At 35.7% G+C, this 25,159-nt stretch overlaps 1 non-coding gene across 1 annotated transcript; it reads right to left on the minus strand.

Annotated features, from left to right (window-relative positions):
• Positions 1-9,240: 9,240 nt before the first annotated feature.
• Positions 9,241-9,348, minus strand: LOC141603795 (small nucleolar RNA R71). Its single transcript, XR_012525645.1, has one exon. It is a non-coding gene; the product is annotated as a small nucleolar RNA R71 (small nucleolar RNA).
• Between the last annotated feature and the right edge of the window lie 15,811 nt (positions 9,349-25,159).

Raw genomic sequence — 25,159 nt, forward strand, 5'->3', positions numbered from 1 at the left:
CTCACGCACCGGAATTTGATGATAACCCGATCGGAGGTCAATCTTGGAAAAACTAGAAGCACCACGTAATTGGTCAAAGAGATCATCAATTCGTGGAAGAGGATACTTGTTCTTGATTGTCACACGATTGAGTTCACGATAATCAATGCAAAGTCGCATAGATCCATCCTTTTTCTTCACAAAGAGGACGGGGGAACCCCAAGGAGAAGCACTAGGCCTAATAAAGCCTTTCTCAATCAAGTCATCAAGTTGAACTCTCAACTCCTTCAATTCGGAAGGTGCCATACGATAAGGAGCTTTAGCAATAGGACCGGTTCCGGGAACTAGGTCAATAGAAAATTCAACATCTCTTTCAGGAGGAATCCCGGGTAATTCATCGGGAAATACATCCGGAAATTCACAAACAATGGGAACGTCCTTCAAGGGAGGAAGATAAGGAGAATTAGAAGTAGCCACTACAGATAGGAATGCTTGATGACCCTTCTTCAAAGTATTCACCATCTTCATAGCTGAGATCAACTTCACACCTGTTTGCTTTCTAACCCCTTGATAAGATACGTGAGTACCCAAAGGGCTTTTAAGGACAATCTTTTGATCTCGACATTCAAATCGAGCATGATAAGTAGATAACCAATCCATGCCCAAAATAACATCAAACTCCTCAAGTGGAAATCGAAGGAGATTAGCCGGGAAAATAGATTCCGCTATCGATATAGGGACATCCGAATAAAAATAAGAACAAGAGAAGATGTCGCCGGAGGGTAAAGATATTGATGTACTATCTCCAAGTGAAGGTTCAAGGGGTAACTTGTCGGAGAATTTCATCGATATAAATGACAAAAAGCACCGGTATCAAATAAAACCAAACAAGGGACATCAAATATTAAGAACGTACCAGTGACTATGTCTGGGTGTGCCTCAGCCTCAGCACGGCTCATCACAAAGATGCGACCTCTCGGCCTCTCGGAACAAAGCGGAGTAGTAGTAGTCTTCTTCTCAGGACACTCATTAGCCTTGTGTCCAGGCTTGTTTCAGGAGAAACACACAAATTGCTTATCAAAGCAACCAATTCCGGGATGCAAAGGCTTCTTACAATGATAGCACATACGACCCTTAGGATTTTTGTCGTTGCTAGGAGATAGAACACGAGCACCTTGATTTGCTTGTCCACTCGGAACAAACCTCTTCTTGTTAGGATAAGAGGGGGAAGAAGTAGGCACAAAGGGTCTAGAAGGAGCAACATAAGGCCTAGAAGTGGAGTAGAGTGGCCTCTTGCCAAGGGAAGTAAGAGAAGCACGAGCCTCTTCATCAATAGCCCGAATAGAGCCCTCGGCCCATAATGCATCATCATAAATTGAGACAAAGGAAGTAGAATCCCTACGGATCAAGCTCTTAAGCTTTGGAGTAAGCTTGTCAAGGTAAAAGAAAGCCTTTTCTTCTTCATTTTTGACAAGTCTAGAAGCATAGTGAGCAAGTTCATTGAACATGTCGATAAAGGCTTGGACAGAAAGACTTCCTTGCTTCAAATTCATAAACTCTTTAAGCCTTTGTTGTTTCAGCTCTTTTGGATAGAACCTAGTCTCAACTAGATCCTTAAAGGGATCCCAACCAAAACCAGGCTCAAGAGTGGAAGTAGGACTAGTCATGGTCCACCATCTATCAGCTTCTTTCACAAGGAAGTGAGAAGCCAATTTTACCTTGTCCTCTTCACGAACATCATACAAGACAAAGCTCTTCTCCAATTACCGAAACCATTCGGTGAGTGCCACCAGGTCTACTTCACCACCATAAGTTTGAGTCTTGTTTCGAGTCAATTGACTTGCCACCCAAGTGTAAGAACCGGGTCTATCACCTTCTGGAAACTGAGGAGGGGGAGGAGGAGCTGGTTGGTTTTGCTGATTCTGAAGAATCTGAGTAAGAGCTTGCAAGATTGCATTATCTACGGATCTTGGAGGAGCCATCTTGCAAAAGAGAACATTGGTTAGCACCTAACAAATAGCAATCACAAAGAGACTACAACATAAGGTCCTAAGTCTACCCATCCTACGCATCTCTCAAGTTTATTGTTTTAAGGTCAAGTTATTTATATTGGGGGTGCACAAACGTGCGTCGGGAGCAAATATGCTCTGATACCAACTGTGACACCCTCATTCATTGCGGAAAAGTAACCACGTAATTCTAGAATAAAACTGCATGGATATGTTTGTAATAGGTTCATTTGGGTAAAAACTTGTAATTTTTAAAACCTGAACCTGTTATAAAGATATCCAAATTGAAAGGTGTCAAAACATACAAGGTCTAAATAGAAGTTTCATAACATAACCATCGCTAAAGTCGCGAATAGCAAAGTTATACAACCCAATGTAAAGAGGGAGACATATGTCCCTAAAATGTATGTGACATAAAAACTCGTATAAGAGTCTCTACAAATAAAACCAAATCTAAGTAAGTCCCAAGGTTACTTTGCTCGCTAGCTCGTCCATGAACCCCATATAAGCATCACCATACCTGTCGATCGCATTTTCTACAAATACGAAAGCACAGTCAGTGGGGAGTAACTCCGAGTTCTCACAGCCACGAAATGTCATAATTAATATAACATGTAAACATAAGAATATGAATATGAATAACACATAGCCTTAGCATATAGATGCTAGACAATCGTATTTATCATGTGAACAACAATATAACAACACATAGTCCTAGCATGTGAATACTAGACCGACTCATACTACACATTTATGTGAATCACATAACATCCAGGAATCCAAACTCTATCAACCATAGCCGGCTTGCATCTCACCTTCTATGATTCATAGAATCAACAAACAAGAAAGGGCAATATATCTAGAGACAGGCATAAGTTCCTAGTACAGTCAATAGTCACTCTGTAACTCGAGTCTATACCACAAGGTAAGTTAAACACCCTAGTCCTAGACCTGCGCAAACCTAGCGACATGCGGAAAACTACCGCATCCAAGACCCATGATAACAACACATGAGTACCCCTAAGGAGTCCACCAAAGGGTTGGCTTGTACTTAAGCTGAATACATACTTCTAAGAGTACGTCAGGAAGTCATACCCTAACTTGGATATAAACCCACAAAGCTAAGACACAAAGGCTATTAAGCGGTGAACATACACTCGTCAAAGACTATAAGGGCCTATCTATGACGATGGTCTAAGATACCAACACCACACAAGACAAGTAGGACACCCACTTAACCATAAGACGGGCAAAGAGTCCAAACTGGCAACATAAATACTTATACTCAAATCAAGGACTCTAGGATAACATCCTTCCTTGTGAAAGACTACAAAAATGTAAATTCAGTTGACAATCCAAAAATATCCACAATCTCATTAGTAATCCAAAACTCAGCGAACCGTTAATCTCATAATTCATGAGAACTAGCTAAAATGGCAACAAGGCAAGAAGACTCAAGTATAAGGCAACCAATTCATCCAACAACCAACATATGAAAAGACAATCATACTCAAAGACAAATTCTCGACCCTAGTCCCGCGACGGGTCATCGGTCAAATCGAGGCTGACCGGTTTAAACCTAGCTTGACCAAACTCATTTGGTCAAATCGGCCCAGCTCAGAGTCTTGGCCCATTTTGGCCCACATCACGGAATTTACCACAATGTCATACTCTTGCCATTTTTAATTTCTATCATGTGAAAACTATTGACATAGAGAAAATATGCCAACTTATAAAATAGCCAATTCAACGGAAATATTAGCTTAAACAATTTCCTACATGCCAAAATACCAACATACTTCAAAACATGAATCATAGGCCCAAAACATCAAACAATAGACCCAAGACCCGACCCAAAGTGACGGACCAAAATCCGGGCCGGACCCACCGGGCCTGCCGGGTCTGCCGCGCCCCTTTACGGGCTGTTTTGGCCGGTTTTTCCGCCCTTTTTCCCTTTTTCCTACCAAAACCCGTTTCAAGCTCAATTTAATACCGTCTCAAGCAACAATCAACAATACCCATTTCGTTTCAATACTCAAGTATATGAAATAACCACAAATTAGTAAACTTTAACAACACAAGTCATGTGAAAACGAAACTAACACATTATCAATCACCTAAACACTTAACAAACAACAAACACAACATCTATGTGACATTAAATCATCGAGTAACTCGGAATACTTACCTTAAGCTAGCAAAGAGACAAGTAATAACTTGAGAAATCTTCTAAAACCCAAAATACTCTTCATCTTAAACCACATATGAGTCACCTAAATCATCTTCAAATTCTTCACCTATAAGAACAACAAAAACACAATTATTAAGCTTAAATTCGAAACCCTAAAAGATGAGCCTTAAAACAAAAATTGGGGGAAATGAAAATAAAGCTTACTAGGAGATGAGGAATGAAAAGAGAATTCCAAGCATATAATTTTTATGAAATTTGGTGGAGAAACGGAGGAATTATGAAGGATTTAGGGTTTGTAAGGAGGATTTTTGGTAGGTTTTTGGTGTTTGAGAGAAAGAGGAGATAGATTGAGAATGGAGGAAATGAAAATTGAGAGAGGAGACAAATGGAGGGGGGTGGCCGGTCCATATGGCATGGGGAGGTTGGTCAATTGTTTAAGTTTTGGATTTCTTTGTGGTAATTAAAATATTCGAAACGCGATTTCCGAGAATATTAAAGTTCTTAAACACGATTTTACTAAAAGATTAAGTACTCATATGCCCAATATCCAAACTCGTTTACCCAACGACCGTAGGAAATGGGAAAATTCCAATATTACGACTTTTATCAGAAATCTATTTTATCAAAGAAAAAGGTTTAAATATAGTTTAAATTACTTTTAAACATTTCTAAACTATCAAAAGTGATTACATTACTTCAAACTAAAATAAAATTATATTTTATCAAATTATTATTATTTCAAATAAATTAATATTAAATTAAAATGGATTAAAATATTACTTTTAAAATATAATAAAGGTCTTCAAATTTACGGGGTGTTACATTAGACCACCAAAAAATAATTTTAATTTTGATATCATAAGATGAGTTATAATATGGTCTAAATAACTAACAGATTGTTCTTGAACTTAAAATAAAGGATGATCCTCCTTACCAAATCTTCAAAGAGAAGATCTCCTAACAATATGCACCCAAGAACTAAACCCAATAATCTAACATGTATTTAACTAGAAACTTGTTAAATTTATTCCCTTGATAATATGTAAATATTACTAACACTCTTAGTAATTATTTTAGATTACTAAGTTCTTAGTAAAATGGTATTTATTATTTTTAGAGAGAAGAAAAATTTTCACATGCAAATGTTCAAGTATATGAAAATGAACAAATGAATGGAGTGTATAGGAGGGGATGACCGGTTGGGAGAGAGAGGGAGTGGAGTGTGGATTTTGTCTTATTTTAATATGCCCAATGGTGCATAATATAGAAAAGAACAAAAGCATTTTTTGGAAGAAAAATGTGTAAGTGGAATGATTGTGTTTAAAGCAACACACAATACCATTTACACGATTTCCATGACCCATTTACGGGTCCAAATCGGTTCTTATATTTGCCGCACAAATACGTCTAATTATACTTTAAACATCGTTTTATGTTTAAATGCTTCCCGATTAATTTTGTGCAAAACACTTCGTAAATATACGTATACCACTAAACATATTATTTACGTACTAATATTAATCACATTAATCAATTAGTACAATTTTAGTGAATTAACAATTAATTTTCTATAACCCGTCTCATAAAATTTATTATTTAATTATCGCATAATTAAATAATAACTACCGCGCCACGAGTTCGCAACTCGAAATCTCTCTAAAAAGGATCGACTAACCTTTTAGTCAATAAATCAAGGGACCAAATAAATTGTATCTCATACAATTAATTAGTTGTCAATAGGGGTTTGTTCCTTTAGGTGTGACCGAAATGGGTCAGTTCATGACCGCCGTCTCACGACAATAACATCAAACTCTAGTCAGCCAACCGTTATCGATTTACGTTAATCAACTGATGAAGATCAAATAATAAATATCCTGATGATATTCCTTTAATGAGATTTATTATGTAAACGCACTATTGTGGAGGACACTACCTCCAACAGCACTGAGTATAAATACTCCATTGTATTAGGCGATTATCATCAAGTTTTACTAAGCTTTAATCAATTTTTATTAGGAGGTTATCTTAGTTTAATACAAGTTATTAATACAATCTAATTACATAATTCAATCTTAATCACATCTTATTGTTTCCTTAAATATTCCAGTGTTCTTAGATTTAGTTGGGTAATTTGAAGACTATTTGGGGTTTTATTGGAGAACTGATAACTCTTCATCATTCATCAAGTTTTCTTCGATTATTCATTGCTTTATATTTGATCATCCTAAGTTGGTACAATTTCTTTACCGTTTACTTAATCCTTTTTTATTGTTTTACTCTTTCATCATGTTTAGACTTGTTAATATGATTGACACGATTGTTAGCATGTTTTCCATGATCATGAGTCAGTAGTCTCCTAACTAGGGTTAATGGGGGATTAGGGGAATTAATCATAGGGTAGATATTTACTTAATAATTTTATGCGAATGCGTGCTTGTTGTAGTTTCAACTTATGCACATGTTATGTTTGATGAAATGCTTGATTGACAACCTAACATGAATCTCTTATCCTTTCAACAAGGCTTGTAAGATATAAACTTGTTGGGAAATGTGTCCTCAACAATAGTGCGATCACATGATTTAAATATCATTATTAAATCTCATACCAAGAATACGAAAGGGATGATACATTACATATATATAGTCAACTGGTCCACACATATCGGTAATGATTGGCTGGCTAGAGTTTGACATTACTGTCGTGCGACGGTGGTGATCAGTTGATCCCTTGAGGTCACACCTAAAGGACGATTCCCTTAATTGAAAAGGTTAATTAATTGTATACCGATACTGATTAATTAATTCCTTAAAATTGAACAATTCAATTTGTGAGAGAGAATATTGATATCTTATTGTAATGAGATTAAATAAGATTTATTTTAGTAAATAAAATGCTTTATTACTAAAGTTGTTTATTGTTTGAGAAACAATGAAGATAAGAATGAATGGTTGATTATAATTACAAGATATTGTGAATTATAATTATATGACCCATTTTATTTATGTGATCAAGTATCACTAGTCAATTTGTTGAATGAAATTTAATTAATTTATAAAAATGATATTTATGTGATAAATATGCATTTAATTAATTAGTAACATGTATCATACTACATGTGACATATTGTGTGACAAATGACAAATTGACAAAATAAAATGGTAGTCCATTTTATGAATATAGACCAAAATAATGGAGGTGGAAGGTGTTAGTGGGTGAATTATTTTATGAGATAAAATGACCTAATCATGGCTAACCTACACTAGCTTACACACCTACACTAAGTAGACTTACATGCCTACAATTTGGAGAAATGAAAAAGCATAAAAAAAAGATGCCATCCTTGGCATTTTGTCCCCCTCCAACCGTGCTCCTCCTCCTCTTATTGAGAATATGAGTTATCTTATTATTTATTCATTCATTATCATGCAAAAAGTTCATGAATTAATTCTCTCTTTAATCTTCATCAAAAATGATGAATTTTTGATCCAAATTTGTTCAAAAGATTACTAAAATTATTAATGTAATATATGAGTATTAGTAATCAATTTTAAGGTAAACCACAATATAAATATCTAGTACATATTAGTTTGTGGGATTAAGGGATTCTCTTGGGTGCTACTAATTGGAGGGCTTCTATTTTGAGGTCATGTATGTTCATTCAATATTGGAAAGCTCAAGAACTAACAAGAAGGAGATCTTGTTAGTGCCCATTTGACCGAATTTCATATGGTGAGAAAATGTTTTCTTATCTTCTTTTATTCTAGTTTGCATGCATAAGATCCACCATTTAATTTTATGACAAATTAAAATATAACATATATGAATATGTTGAGTATATAGATCTACTTTTCCTCCAAAACTAACTCAAGGGTTGTTACACCATGCATATAGTTGAATAGGACGAATTAAGTCGACTTGTAGGTGTTGTAAAGTCTTGACCGACTCGGCTCCGAGACCCAAAACTTCTTAGGAATTGTAAGATAAAAACTAACTCGATTCCACTACAACAATAAATTGCTTGCATCTATGAAACTTGTTTATGTGATCTCATCATGATTCCCCTATAAACCCATGACACCCTAGTGCTTTAATCAACTGTTTACAAACCCCATTTTCTTGCTTTGCTTTACTTTCATTTGTTTGCATTTCCTTTGTTAAGTAGTTTAGATTGCAAACCTCAAACTCAACCCAAATTGTGACACCAAAGACATAACTTTCTACATCCGATAAATCAATACAATACCCGTCCCTTGGGATCCGACCTTTACTTACCACTCTACTAAGAGTAGTTTGTTGAGATTATAAATAGAGTTTATAGGGAGAATAGACGACGTTCCGACCCTCATCAAAATGGCGTCGTTTCCGGGGACGGTGTTCAATTGAATTGTGTTTTTTTTGGTGAAATGTGAGTCATTATTATATATCAAAAACTAAAAAAAAGTGTTAACATATACAAGGACCCCAAGAGGATCCCAAAAAGCCACCAAACTATAGAAACTATTACAATCCAATATTCCTAATCATAGCTAGACTAACTTGATCCATGTTTGGACCAGCTTTGAACTTGATACGTTAATTGAATTGTTATCATTGGTTGTTTTTAGTTGTGTCTTTCTTAACCTTGGGGAAGTCAAACTCCTCAGGGTAGTTTTAATTGTTCTCTAATTGTTTGATTTTTGCATGTCTAGGATATCACAAGGCGAACCTTTGCCTATTGATCCCGAAAGTGAAAGAACTTTGACAAATATTCGAAGAACCGTTAGAGGGACTTCAACAATTGTGGGTGTTGGAGAACTTGTGGAAATTGGTATCATCCAATCGGATAGTATTGAGTTTAGCAACCCTTTTGCAAGACAAGGAGAGGAGAATCCAATTCCAAACCAACCACAAAATCAACCTACAATGTCTAAATTTTCATCTCATTCCGTACCAACCAAGGAGAACCTACCTAATGGTACTACAACATCACCGCACTTGACCGGTAATTTCATTGCCAAATCCGCATTCATACAATTAGTACTTGCCTTTTACAAGAAGTTCTACCCTCCGGAGAAGACCAAAATGTTAAGAGCCCAAATCACCGAGTTCACGTAAAGAGATGAAGAGTCTCTATATGAGGCATGGGAAAGATTCAAGGATACATATCGCTCTTATCCTCATCATGGACTAAGCGAATGGTTTCTAGTCCAACAATTTTGCAATGGGTTGTATGAAGATGCAAGGAATGTGCTCAACATGGGTTCTAATGGAAGATTCACCGAGGTAGATGACAACCAAACTTGGGCAAAGATATAGGAGATGGCGGTTCACAGCTCTCAATATAGTAGGCCAAGAAAATCTACTAGGGGAGGGAGACATGAAGTTGACTCCGTCACACAATTGAGTGCCGATTTGGGTGCCCAACTATGCTCCCATATTGACACGATGAACTTGAAATTTGATAAGGCCATTGCCAAGATGAATGAAGCTTCTCAATCACCCAAGCAGCAAGTCAATGCCATGGTGGCAACATCTTCTATTCCAAATGGAGTGTGTGAGAATTGTGGAACTTTAGGACATGATCAACAAGAGTGTAGGGGAACAAATGAGCAAGTGAATTCTTTCCAAGCATACAGGAATGGCACCCCTGACTCCAACTATTACAATGAAAATACCAAATTCCACACAAACTTCTCATACAAAAGCCAAAATGTTCAAAATCTTCAACCAACATACACCCCACCTCCAATGAGAAATCCTACTCAAAGACCCTATTTCAACCAAAACCAAGGATTCCAAAACCAACCCTCTTACAATAAATCCAATGACCAAGCTTTTGATGTTCAAAAAGCAGTCCTTCAAATGCAAAAGGGCCAACAAGAAATTTTCACTTAAATGCAAAGAGATAGCCAAGCCAAAGACACTACCATCAACAATATCCTTGCTCATACCATGATGTTGGAAACACAAATGTCCCAATTAGCCTCTTCAAGTTCCGAAAGGCAAAAAGGACAATTACCTCCTTAAGGTAATCCTCCTACAAGACATCAAACTATCAATGCCATCCACTTGAGGAGTGGTACAAGATATGAGGGACCTAAGGAGCCAATTAAAGAGGATGTTGTTGAGGAAAATGTCAAGATAAGAGATGTGATGGAACCATTGAGGAGATATCATAGGGTAGTGGAACCAACTGTTGGAATATGTGTCCTCCGACAATAATGCGATCACAACTGTCGATCATGATGATCACATGTTTAAGTCTCATTTTAAGAATACAATTGGGAAGTAATATTTTACTGTCAACTGGTCCACACATATCGGTAATGATTGGCTGACTAGAGTTTGACATTACTGTCGTGCGACGGTGGTGATCAGTTGATCCCTTAGGTCATACCTAAAGAGTAACACTCTTAATTGATTACTTAATTGATCGTATGACGATACGGGTTAATTAAATTACTTAAAATTGACGGACGATTTTGGAAGTAATATTTGCGTATCTCATTATAATTTGATTAAATAAGATACGGTCTAAGTGATAGAATTGTTTTATTACTTAGATGAAATTATTGTTTACAGAAACAATTGAATTTGAATGAATAATTTATTATAAATACAAGATGTTGTGATTTATAATTGGTAAATCATTTTGGTACAAGTAATTATGAATTACTAAGTCGATTTTGTACATAACGTATTTTTATTAATGCGTTGATTTTTAATATGTTAAAAATGCATAAAAATTTTACATGACTTGTGACATGTGACAAATTGACAAATTGACAAAGATAAAATGGAATCCATTTTATCTTAAATGGACCGAAATAGAGGGTGTATTAGGCTAAATATTGTGTTGATTAATTTTAAGTGGAAAGCATAATCATTTACCTAATTGCTAGCCATGCAAACCTAGTTGCTCTTGTGAAGAACACCTTGATCATGCATTGGCCCCTTTACCCTCCCCCTACCCGGTTTTCCTTGTAGAAAAGACCAAAGGGTTTTCTCTATAATTTAACCCAATATACTACATCATTAGTTAGTGTATTATTTATTCTAACATCATCTAAAACTAGCTATAGAGTTTTAGAGAGATAAAATTACTTTTTCTTCTCCCTTCTCTTAACCGAAAATTAAGAGACCAAAATCAATATTTTTGGGTCAATTTTATTTAGATTAATATTGTTCTAGTATTAATAATATTAATCTTATTAAGAGGTTATCTTGGGTATTATTCCTTGGGAGGGATTCTAAACTTTAATCCTTTGTTCATCCAATTTTAGAAGAGCTCAAGAACAAGTGAGTAGGAGAACTCATTTGTGCCCAATAATCCGAAATTTCTATTGTAAGAATGACGATTTCTTCTTTATCTTTATTCATGTTTGCATGCATAAGATCTAAATTAATTTTATGACTAAATTAAATTGTAACATATAAGAATATGTTGTATTATGAGATATAGATTTCTAACAAGCGGTATCAAGAGCCTTAGGTTATTTGCATGCAAATCGGTTATAGTTTTTTCGAGTTATACGATTAACAAATAAAACTTATAAATTTGTATTTATTATGATATATCACGAAATCAATTATGCATGTTAAAGTTTCTGGTCCTAAAATGTATTTAGGATATTTTGGTTAATTTATGGATTTTTATTGTTCATTTTATATAATAATGGCATTAAAATGTGATTTTATGATAAAAATGTCATTTTTGGACTAAAATTAGCTAAACTTCGATTTTTCCAGTGGTTTTTGGATATGTTTTCACATATATTATATTTTGATTACCTGTAAAGTTTCATAATTTTATAAGTTCTTATGCTCGAAATATAGATTTTTTCATGATAAAATCGAATTTAAATGGAAAAACAGGTTAATATGAGTTATATTTCGAATCTGGTCATAGAAATTTAGTATGTTGTCACATGAAATTTTACAAGATGTGTGTAAAATAATTGGCTATAATGAAGTCTTTATGCATGATTTATGAATTTTTGATGAAAAATAACATAAATAGTGACTTTAATTAGTAAAAATTGCTAAAACATACTTCATGACTAAGGAAAAACATCACATGTTGCATTTTATCATATATTTCAGATCTAAAAGTAAAAACTAAATTAATATAATTTTTCTCATATTTTTATGATAATATTTGATAAATCCGATAAACCGCAACATTGTTTTTCTCGATAAATTTCAAACTTTTTAACCTAAGTTTTTGAACATTATGAGTATCATGGTATTTTTACAGAATGTTCATGAGTTTAAAATTTCAAATTTCAAATTTATTTGAAATTTTTGTGATTTATTTGAAGTTTATAGCATTTTATTGTAATTTTGAGTCCATTTATGAACAATTTTAAGAAATATATGTTAATTATTGTCAATATGTTAGTGGAGACTAATTTTGAGTCCTAATTTGGTTAGGGTAATTAACTTGTGCATAAATATGATTTTATGTAATTTATTGTGATTTTAAAAGGTTGAATCACGCAAATCCGTAAAAACCGATTAATATACGATATTGGCTCCTTAAAGGCGATTTAGCATAAAATTGGGCATGTTCATACATATTATAATGCTGCATTTTATTTATGATTGTCATAATCTTATTTTATGTAATTTTTGAATTATGTAATGTTGCTTAGTATGGCCTTAGTTTTTTAATTGGTATTACCCGAAATGTATGGCAATATCGATTCGGTTGTAATTTATTGTGATCTCGTATCACCGTTTTGTAATTTAATAGATTTATTTTATTTTTAATTACAAATGTATAATAGGAAATTATGTAATTTGTTATATAATTTATTTATTCCGGAGTACCTTGAAGACGGTGCCACTCGAGAAGGCGATCCATTAAAGACGGTGTTACCTCGAGATGCGTGTCAAGACCGAAGTTCAAGGCACCAATGGTGTTGGTTTCCGAATTTGTAATAGTTTATTAGATTTACTATTTTAGGAAGGCCATATTAGGATTTTTTTTTAATGCTTTGCATTTTATTTATATGTTGCATGCATCGCTAAATCGCCATAACTAAAACATGCATTATCATTAAATCGAGTATATCGACCGTGTCAATTACAATTATCGTAGTTCACCGCTTTAGTTCACTTAAAACGTGATAGATGATAAATTGACATGACCTCTCGCTAAAATAAACAATTGAGACTTAGCCTTACCAAAAAGTAGAAACCATGAAAACCTATTTCGTGAGGGAGTGCACTCGGCCACACCGGGGTACAAACCTTGTTACGTAGGAGAAGTGGGTGATAAATGTCTATCCACCGAATTCATGTTGATAAGGGATGAATCAGCTACATCGTGCCCAAGTTAATGTGGATTTTGATCATGGACACATTTATTCGAAATTTGGGTTGAACTCAACAAAAGTATTGATAAGGGATGAATCGGCTACACCGTGCCCTTGTCGGATGTGTTTTTGGCTAAAAATAAATGTTAATGTAATTTTATCGACCAAGAGTTCTAAAAGTAGAATCGATTAAAACGTTAATCCACCGAGTTATATTGATAAGGGATGAATCGGCCACACCGTGCCCAAGTTAATATGAATTTGGATCTTGGAATCATTTATCAAGTTGGGTAGAGGTCACTAGATAAATGCAATAAAACTTGTTTAAAATTAATTTTTACGAGTATTATTATTTTGAAAACGACATATGTTTTATTCCTTCAATTTTCGTTTTGTAGATCGCATCTATTTCTCATAACAAATGGCCACTCCAAACACCAACGCCACACCTCTCACTAATACTTCATGGCTCCGATCCTTCATGGATCGTTGTAAACTTGAAAAGAATGGGTCAAATTTCTCCGATTGGGATGCCCAACTCAAATTAGTCGCCCAAGGTGACGACAAGCTTCGTTACCTTACCGAGGCCTCTCCACCCGAACCTAATGCTAGGTCAAGTGCCGCCACTAGGGAAGCATATGAGGCTTACCACAAGGAGTCCGCCGCAATGAAAAATGTGTTGATTTTTGCGATGGAGGCGGATCTCCAAAGGAGAACCTTTAAAATGGGCACCGCTAATGAAATCTATTCCAAGCTTGTGACAATGTTTACACAAACTCCGCGGATCGTCCAATATGAGGCGGCCACGACATTCTTTGATCTCGACTTTAAGGAGGGCCAAAAGGTTAGCCCTCACGTGCTCAAATTGATGGAGCTAGTCGAGACTTTGAAGATTCAAAAGGTTGAAATCCCCAAAGAACTCATTGTAGATAGGATTCTACACTCCTTATCGAAAGTCAAAGTATATGTTCAATTCCGGATGAATTTTAACATGCAAGACAAGGACGTGTCTCTTGAAGAGTTGCACAAGTTACTTGTGTAAGCCGAAAGAGACATGGGGTTAAATTTTAACCCACCTAAGGATGTGCTTAACATAAGCACCAAAAGCAAGGGGAAGTTCAAGAAGAATGGGAAGAAGGGTAAGAAGCAAGCTCCCACTTTCACCAAGGCTAAGACTTTTGAAGCTAGCACTTCCAAGACCAAGAAGGGTCCTCTTGACAAATGCCATTATTGTAATGGTGTTGGACATTGGAAGAGGAATTGTTCTAAGTATCTTGGTGACATCAAAGCTGGAAAGATCACTCCAGTAGGTAAAAGACTATCCTTTCTTTTATGTTTCTATTTCAACTATGGTATTGTGATACAAAGTTGTGATAATGTATCCCCTTTTTATTGTAAATAGGGCCTCCACCAAGCAAGGACAGGGGAAAAGAAAAGCAAGCTTGAGAAATCATCAAGAAGCTAGGAGTAGCTTCCATGAAGCTTGGCTTTTTATTGTCTTATTTTAATTTATGTTTCGGATTTTTAGAACCTTTTGATTCCCGTGTTCGACATGGAAATGTTTGATCCTTTCTAAACAATTGTTGTATTTTGGATTATGGTGGCTTGGTTTGCAACCCAAGTCACCCGTTTTATCGTATTTTTCCTTGTTCTAAAAATTCGACTTTATATGTTTGCTCATAGAAACATATGATCATCCACTTAAAGTGATCTAATAGACAACTATAATGATGGGATTCATTATATGTCCACAAGCTTAAGGCTTGTGTATGATCAATTATAAAGTGATATTGAGTTGATGAACTCTCTTAAAGTAATGTCAATCACCAAGTACACTTATCAAATCTAAAACTATTAGTCAATTTATAAGATAGTCCTCCTTACACTTCAAAATCATTATTTGTGTCTCATAAGCTATCTTTGAATCTCTAGTGTATTTATTCTAAAGATAGAGTGGGAGAAAAATGAAGACACAAAGAACACAAAGCAAATTTGTATACTTGTGTAAATGAGATGAGCGCAAGAAAGAATGATTGTATACCTATATAGATAGTGTACACGAATAGATGAGATCTATGGTCTCGAATAGATGAAATCTAGATGACAAAAGAGACCAAGTGAAGTAATCAAAAGAATATGTTCTCAAGATAACTACACGAGGAGACCAAAAGAAAGTTTTGGAAGAAGAATAACTAATGTAAAGTCTTAACAAGAGATTTGGCTAGTTTATGAGCGACTTTTGACCAATAGTTTCAATATTGATATTTACTTAAGAGCCTAAATGAAACAAAGTTGCATCCTCGAAAATAAATGAGATTTATGACTAAAAGTTGCAAAGAATGATATGCCGATATCCACAAGAGCTAAGTTAAGTATTAACCACGCTAGTGTCATTACTTAACGTCATTATGAAAATGAAATGGTTAAACCTCCTTCCAGAAAAGGGTATTTTGAGAAGGACGTATATTAAATGAAATTCACATTTAAATAATGACATTGCTACGCATCATTATAAAATGAATGAGTTAGAGATTAAAATCTCTTTCCATAAGTTTAAGATTGAAACCTTTTCTAAATAGGTATTTTGAAAGGATATGCTGGGAACATATATGGTTTTATCTTAATAACTTGGCAACGCAAAATATATTTCAATTCTTGAAATGTTTCGATTGAGTAGTCAATTGCGGTACATGTGGAATTAAGTGGGAGCTGGAAATTATCATGTGAAGACATGGAATTTAGTGGGAGCAATCATCTTGTAAAAATTAAAATTTAGAACTCATTACTCATTGAGAATGACGAGCTAATACTATCTTTCACAAAGAATTATTTGAGTTTTCAATTCTGGATGAAAATGGACTATGATGAATCCAATCACATCATGAGATGTTGGATAGGTATTGAGATATACACATCGAATCAACGAGAAACGTAGGTTATTCATGTCAATGAAAATGGAATTGCCATTAGCAGTCATGGTCGTTCATTGAACCTAAGAATGGTTGATCACATGATTATTAATTACTAATGTTTCCGCCATTAGAATAATCATACATATGTCCAATAATGAATCATATGCATAAGAGCATGATGATTCATTGGCAAGCCATAGAAGAATCGTCATGAATTCTCGAGGAGAACTAATGAGCGATTCCAGTGATGGACCGAACACTCTGTTATGTGACAAGAGGTTGCACATATTGAAGTTCAATCACACGTAAGGATTCATGAAAATCCTAAGTTATTCAAGCTAAAAGGAGAAATAAGAAGCTTGGAAAGATACTTAGTTATAGTAAGAAGTTACTCAAAACTAATATTTTCTAATGTGCTAGGACTTATGAGAAGTGCTAGGCTAATCATCTTGACAATTGTTGCAAGACTCTACAAAACGTATACCTAGTGCATTGTGAGTGGGTAGAACACTTGACCAGTGCAAGTTACATCATCCACCACAAATTCATTGGTTATGTGATAAACAACCAGAAAGTTCTTTCAAGATAAGGAACCCAAACCTAGGTTGGGAACCTATATGTGTACTTGGTAAGGTTCATGCTATGACAGATAATGCGAATATAAAGGAAAATACAATAAAAGAAGTTTGATCACATGGACACATGGTATGTTAAACTTCTATTGCAATCGACTAGTGTTTACACACTTACGATGTACATCACAAGGTTACAATATGGTATTGGCTACCCGAATGTGATGTCGACATTCGTCGTTTGAGTTATTATTAAATCACCTTATACTTTGTTACATCCAAACGGATTGTAGAGACAATTGAACCCCGTTAAAGTGAACACGGATTAACATAGTATTCGCCCATAGTCACTTGTATGAGGTGACGTCTCGAAGTGACTAGAGTGTGATGCGATTGATGGCAAGTTCAAGTGCCATGGAGTCATGTGAGATGACTAGTCGATCACATAGGCAGACTGTTAAGGAACACTTTGTCGGGCTAATGACCGCTTATAGAGTTCTGGCAAATTTATATAGCCTGGTCGTGGCGAGAGCTACTATAGTATTCTAATGAGTCGATTCTTTTGACTAAAGACTGTTCGCCTAAGATGGCACAGTTTCAGATTAACTTTGATTTGTGTTACTACGACCTTCGTAAATGGGGTCAAATGGGCATATTTTGGGTAATGATGGCTGTGGCTAATCGAAGGGAATGAGTGCGATAGGAATTGTCCACCCCTTGTCAGGGTTATAATAATATCTCAGGGCCACTCGAGGAGTAATGAACTGGAAATGCGTGGCCACGCTCGGAAGATATCTATGGTAGACAAATCCGGTCAATCAGTTATTCTCCAGATCGAGGAAACCACTCTCGATATGATCACTTGCAAGTACGACCTGAAAGACACCTTGCATTGAGTGGGAGATAGTAATAGGACAAGAGAATTGGTGACGCACACTTGTCGAGGACAAGTGGGAGATTGTTGGAGTATGTGTCCTCCGACAATAATGAGATCACAACTGTCGTTCATGATGATCACATGTTTAAGTCTCATTTTAAGAATACAATTGAGAAGTAATATTTTACTGTCAACTGGTCCACACATATCGATAATGATTGGCTGACTAGAGTTTGACATTACTGTCGTGCGACGGTGGTGATCAGTTGATCCCCTTAGGTCATACCTAAAGGGTAACACTCTTAATTGATTATTTAATTGATCGTATGACGATACGGGTTAATTAAATTACTTAAAATTGACGGACGATTTTGGAAGTAATATTTACGTATCTCATTATAATTTGATTAAATAAGATACAGTCTAAGTGATCAAATTGTTTTATTACTTAGATGAAATTATTGTTTACAGAAACAATTGAATTTGAATGAATAATTTATTATAAATACAAGATGTTGTGATTTATAATTGGTAAATCATTTTGTTACAAGTAATTATGAATTACAAAGTCGATTTTGTACATGACGTATTTTTATTCATGCGTTGTTTTTTAATATGTTAAAAATGCATAACAATTTTACATGACTTGTGACATGTGACAAATTGACAAAGATAAAATGGAATCCATTTTATCTTAAATGGACCGAAATAGAGGGTGTATTAGGCTAAATATTGTGTTGATTAATTTTAAGTGGAAAGCATAATCATTTACCTAATTGCTAGCCATGCAAACCTAGTTGCCCTTGTGAAGAACACCTTGATCATGCAATGGTCCCTTTACCCTCCCCCTACCCGGTTTTCCTTGTAGAAAAGACCAAAGGGTTTTCTCTATAATTTAAACTAATATACTACATCATTAGTTAATGTATTATTCATCTATTATCATCTAAAAATATAGAGTTTTAGAGAGATAAAATTACTTTTTCTTCTCCCTTCTCTTAACCAAAAATTAAGAGACCAAAATCAATATTTTTGAGTCAATTTTATTTAGATTAATATTGTTCTAGTATTAATAATATTAATCTTATTAAGAGGTTATCTTGGGTATTATTCCATGGGAGGGATTCTAAATTGAATCCTTTGTTCATCCAATTTTAGGAGAGCTCAAGAACAAGTGAGTAAGAGAACTCATTTGTGCCCAATAATCCGAAATTTCTATCGTAAGAATGACGATTTCTTCTTTATCTTTATTCATGTTTGCATGCATAAGATCTAAATTAATTTTATGACAATTTAATTGTAACATATAAGAATATGTTGTATTATGAGATATAGATTTCTAACACCAACTACCAATGAATCATTGAAAAAGAGAAATGAAGAGAAGGCCAAAGAGTTTGATAAAGAACCTATTGTGATTAGACTACCATTTCCAAGTCGCCAAGACAAGTCCAAGCTTGATGATCAACATGGAAAGTTCAAGGAGATTGTGAAGAACCTAGAGGTTTCTATTCTATTCACAGAGTTGATCAACCATGTTCCGGCCTATGTAAAATACATGAAAGATATCCTTACCAAGAAGAAGTCCATTGGGAAGTTGGAAACCATGGCATTCACAAAGATAAGTAGTGGAATACTTCAAGGGAATTCCCCACCTGAGCTCAAAGATCCCAAAAGTTTCTCTATTCCATGCACCATTGGTGATAACACAATCAACAAGGCACTATGTATAGAGACCCAGTATCTGTCGAGTCTCCAACAAAAACCGGATGATTATCAGACTACAACATGCTTAGGAATCGCAGCGTTTGATCGACAGTTTTGTACAACTATACGTCGGAAAATTTAAAACGATTTCGAAAACAAAACATCTCAAAACTTTTCAAAAGTACCTGGAGTGTTTAATGCATAACGACGGGGTCGCAATGACACTAACTAAAGTAAAAACTGATACTAGACCACAAACCGACTCAAAAATTCAAATCCCGACTCCAACAACGAGTCAAACACAAGAAACAAAATTTTTCAAAGACTTTCATGTTAAGAATTACAGGAATGCTTCATGGTCAAGTACAAATCATGTCATCCAAAACATAGGATAGAACAAATAATGATTTCAATTGCGTGATCGAGCAGCCTATGCGGCCACTGGTGGTGAGCGAGTCGTTGTGCACTCCATCAAACACATTTATAATCTCAACAAACAACTATTTAGTGGTTAAGTCAAGGTCGATCCACGGGACAGTGTGCTTTGGGTTCTAAGTCTATCTATATCAATTTATGCTAGTGTCACAATTGATTTCGGTTGAAGTTATGTTCTAAGCTACAACAAGGAAATATAAACAAGACAAGTAAATGGAAATAAGGGTGTAAACAAATGATAAACAATACTAGGGTGTCATGGGTTTATAGGGGAATCATGGTGAAAATCATACAAACATGTTTACATATATGCATGCAATTATTGTTGTAGTGGAATCGAGTTAGTTTATGTCTTACAATTCCTAGGAAGATTTGGGTCCCAGAGCCGAGTCGGTCAAGACTGTACAACACCTACAAGTCGACTAAATTTCTTCCTATTCACTTCTATGCATGGTCTAACAAGACTCGAGTTAGTTTATATATCTTACAAGTCTTGTTGAATAGATAAGAGATGTATATGTGCAAGGTTTCATAGTCAAGCATTTTATCAAGCATAACATGTGCATAGGTGAAGTAAAACGCTCAAGACTCGGGTTTTGGTTGAAAATGACTCGATTTGGACAGTGAATGGAACTGTTTAATTGTGATAAAAAGGACTAAAAAATCGAACAGAAACTCTGAGGAATGCAATCGAACAGTAGACAGAACTGTTTGGAACCACGAAATCCTGAACTCTACAATCGAATAGAGTAAAAGGCGTGATTGGGATATGACTTAATCCAAGCACTAAGCCACTAGATTAAGCCTAAGGGAAATTTCAAGCACTAAGCAAAGAAATTACCCAAACCTCAAGCACTAAGCAAAGAGGACTATTCAAGCACTCAGCAAAGAATAGGTTTTGATGAACAAAACACTTGGTTTCTTACTCATTCTTTAATTCACTCAATCTGATTTTTACATGAGGAAAAGCCTTGCTTTTATAGGCCAAGCCAAGCCAAGCAATCCTATCCATCCATCTAATCCTAGCATCTAACGGTCCAAAAGACCCTAGAAAACCGGTACAAAAGTGGCCCTAAAGCCTTACACAAGTACTTACACAAGCTAAAAATCAAAAGCTAAAAACAAGGAAAGTAAACTAGTAAGACAAGGATGATGTAAACATAGAGGAAAACCCTTTTGGAAGCTTCAAGGGTCCGGCCACCAAGGTGTATAAGAGCTAGAGCATGTAAGAAAAACTCAAGGGATTGTCTTGGACAAATTGGGAAGCTTGAAAGCGACCTTTGTCCTTGATGTTGCAAACCGTGCAAAAAGGGGCCACCGGTTTTGTTCCTTTTATTCCTTTATGATTATCACCTTCCCAAGACACAAGCTCTTAGACAAAAATACCCTATACTCATCATAGAAGATTTCTAGGCCATAATAAGCCCCATGTTCTTAGACGAATTTCAAATTGGACCCTATTTTTGGTGACGGATCAAAACTGGGTTTGGAGAGCATCTTAGAAAATATGATGCATTTTGAAAGAGGCATATCTCTTAGCTACGGACAAATATCAGGGCCCATGATAGCTCATTTGAAAGCTAAGGAAGTTAACTTTCACCTCCAAAAAGAATCAACCTTAGACGTTGAGTAAATCTCGAGTTATTGAACTTTCAGTGCACGTAGGTCATGGGCTATCCCGTAATGCGCAGTCTGTTTGCATCAGCCATATCTCAAGCTATAGAGCAGCTATAGTGGTGATTAAAATTCCATTGTTTAGCTAAGATCCCAGGCTTTCTATTGACATAAGAATCACTGGATTTTCATGAGTATAACTTAAGATATAAGACATAGAAAGCAGGCCTGTTGTAAGGACACTTCAAAAAGCGATGAAATGCGCTCAATTGTGAACCGTTCCTTGGACTGTTTCTTTAGGCCTACAAATGAATTTTGTTGAAACAAATTTTGTTTCAAACTCCCTTTCTTCAAAAGAATTTGCCCTCAAATTCTCGACATTGTCATCTTTAACCTCTTCAAGACCACGCACACTTCAAGAGATGGGTTCTCATGACTTCCTCCCGGATCATAGACCCGAATTGTGTATAGCAAGAGAGGTGTCGTTGCCATTCCCAACTTCATTTTGCTCACTCACCCAAATACCTCTTAGCCTCCTTGGAATAAAGCTCAAAGTTTTTTGGTTAGGTCGGAAGCGAGTACCACCATCAAATAGAGACTCTCCTTTTGTTTCATACGGATCCTTGATTGAATCCCAACAAATGCCACCATTGAACATGCCCAGGGACTGTCCAATCCCTACGGTTTGATGGTCAAGTAGTCCTTGATCGACAATCACATCTCTCGGCTCCAAATCAGTTGCTTGTTCATTGATGGTCACATGGTAGAGGATATGGCTATTCTCCTCCTCACTAGTAGGTTTATATGTTGGGTTGAAGAGGGTTTTAGTTTCAAAACATGGACTCTTAAATGTAGCACTACATGGGTTAATCATCTCACCACAAATGCTAATGACTTTTGGCTCAAGGGATTTAGACTTAGGACAAGTAATGTTCAAGCATGGCACAACATCTCCTTGGTCTAAACTCTCCTCTTTCCCATCTGTTTTGGCTACCTCTAAACTAACCCCTTTAGCTAAGACCTCATAGTTTTTAGTCCTTGCTAAGCCCTCCTCAACATACAAAGCCAACCCAAGGAATTCTCCATATGAATGCACCATTTCTAAGTTAATTTTTCGAGCAATTTCAGATTTCAAGCCAAGAAAAAATCTGATTTTTTTGAAAGGATTAACTTCATTGACTCACACAAAATGTAGTTCCTCAAATAATCTAGCATACTCATGAACACTCAAGGAATTTTGTTTAAGGGTTTTAAGTTTAGCCCAGAATTCATTCATGGTAGAGCAAGGTAGAAACTTTAGTCTCATGTTCTTTTCAAGTTTAAACCAAGACCTAATTTTACCCTTCCCTTTCACCATCCTTTCAAAATTAAGAGCATTATACCAAAACAAAGCACTACCCTTTAAACAAGACACAACCAACTCAAGCTTCCTTTCCTCCGAAAAATACTTGCCCTTAAAATAGCATTCAACCTCATATAACCAAGACACAAAGGCCCTACTGTTTTCACCATTAAAAGAAATAAGTAATGGTGTTTTACCTTTGTCTATAAGGGTGGGAGAGGACTTAGGACAATCACGGAGCAAGTGGTGCTCTCCACGGCTCAAATCTGGTGGTTTTGGCTCCCTCGGAACTCCATGACAACCGGTTGCACTCCTTGTAGGCACATTACCTTTAAGCCTTCTTATTTGGGCTTGCAACTTCATCTTAGTTGTTTGTAAGGACTTGGAAGTGGAACCAAGGTCACAAGGCTCAATCTTTAGGTATAGAACACGAGGAACATACTCCATTGCTACTGATTTTCCAATGGGAAAACCGAATGACAACACTTTAATAAAAATAGATTTTTCAAACAACAAACCAAAGTTTTGATAAACTCTCTTCACTCATTGGGTTTGTTTTTGTGTTTTTGTTGTAGTTAGAATACAATGAACTCACAAAAAGGATTATTCCCAAGACTAACACAACAATGGAATTGTGTTAAACCTTTGCTCTGATAACCAATTTGAAGTAAAACGCTCAAGACCCGGGTTTTGGTTGAAAATGACTCGATTTGGACAGTGAATGGAACTGTTTAATTGTGATAAAAAGGACTAAAAAATCGAACAGAAACTCTGAGGACTGCAATCGAACAGTCGACAGAACTATTTGGAACCACGGAATCCTGAACCCTACAATCGAATAGAGTAAAAGGCGTGATTGGGATATGACTTAATCCAAGCACTAAGCCACTAGATTAAGCCTAAGGGAAATTTCAAGCACTAAGCAAAGAAATTACCCAAACCTCAAGAACTAAGCAAAGAGGACTATTCAAGCACTCAGCAAAGAATAGGTTTTGATGAAGAAAACACTTGGTTTCTTACTCATTCTTTAATTCACTCAATCTGATTTTTACATGAGGAAAAGCCTTGCTTTTATAGGCCAAGCCAAGCCAAGCAATCCTATCCATCCATCTAATCCTAGCATCTAACGGTCCAAAAGACCCTAGAAAACCGGTACAAAAGTGGCCCTAAAGCCTTACACAAGTTCTTACACAAGCTAAAAATCAAAAGCTAAAAACAAGGAAAGTAAACTAGTAAGACAAGGATGATGTAAACATAGAGGAAAACCCTTTTGGAAGCTTCAAGGGTCCGGCCACCAAGGTGTATAAGAGCTAGATCATGTAAGAAAAACTCAAGGGATTGTCTTGGATAAATTGGGAAGCTTGAAAGCGACCTTTGTCCTTGATGTTGCAAACCGTGCAAAAAGGGGCCACCGGTTTTGTTCCTTTCCTTCCTTTATGATTATCACCTTCCCAAGACACAAGATCTTAGACAAAAATACCCTATACTCATCATAGAATATTTCTAGGCCATAATAAGCACCATGTTCTTAGACGAATTTCAAATTGGACACTATTTTTGGTGACGGTTCAAAACCGGGTTTGGAGAGCATCTTAGAAAATAAGACGCATTTTGGAAGAGGCATATCTCTTAGCTCAGGACGAATATCAAGGCCATGATAGCTCATTTGAAATCTAAGGGAGTTACCTTTCACCTCCAAAAAGAATCAACCTTAGAAGTTGAGTAAATCTCGAGTTATTGAACTTCTAGTGCACGTAGGTCATGGGTTGTCCCGTAATGCGCAGTCTGTTTGCATCAGCCATATCTCAAGCTATAGAGGAGCTATATTGGTGATTCAAATTCCATTGTTTAGTTAAGATCCCAGTCTTTCTATTGCCATAAGAATCACTGGATTTTCATGAGTATAACTTGAAATATAAGACATAGAAAGCAGGCCTGTTGTAAGGACACTTCAAAAAGCGATGAAATGCGCTCAATTGTGAACCGTTCCTTGGACTGTTTCTTTAGGCCTACAAATGAATTTTGATGAAAAATTTTTTGTTTCAATAGGTTAACACTACAACAAGCAAGCAATATTATGATAACATACTAGATTAAGTATGAATCTACTCCCATATTATAGTTCCCCTAATCCCCCACTTATCCCTAGTTAGGAAACTACTCACTCATGATTACGGAAAACATGCTAACAAAGGTGTCAATCATATTAACATTTCCAAGC

The sequence above is a fragment of the Silene latifolia genome, chromosome 9 (assembly GCF_048544455.1).
Source record: "Silene latifolia isolate original U9 population chromosome 9, ASM4854445v1, whole genome shotgun sequence".
NCBI lineage: Eukaryota > Viridiplantae > Streptophyta > Magnoliopsida > Caryophyllales > Caryophyllaceae > Silene > Silene latifolia.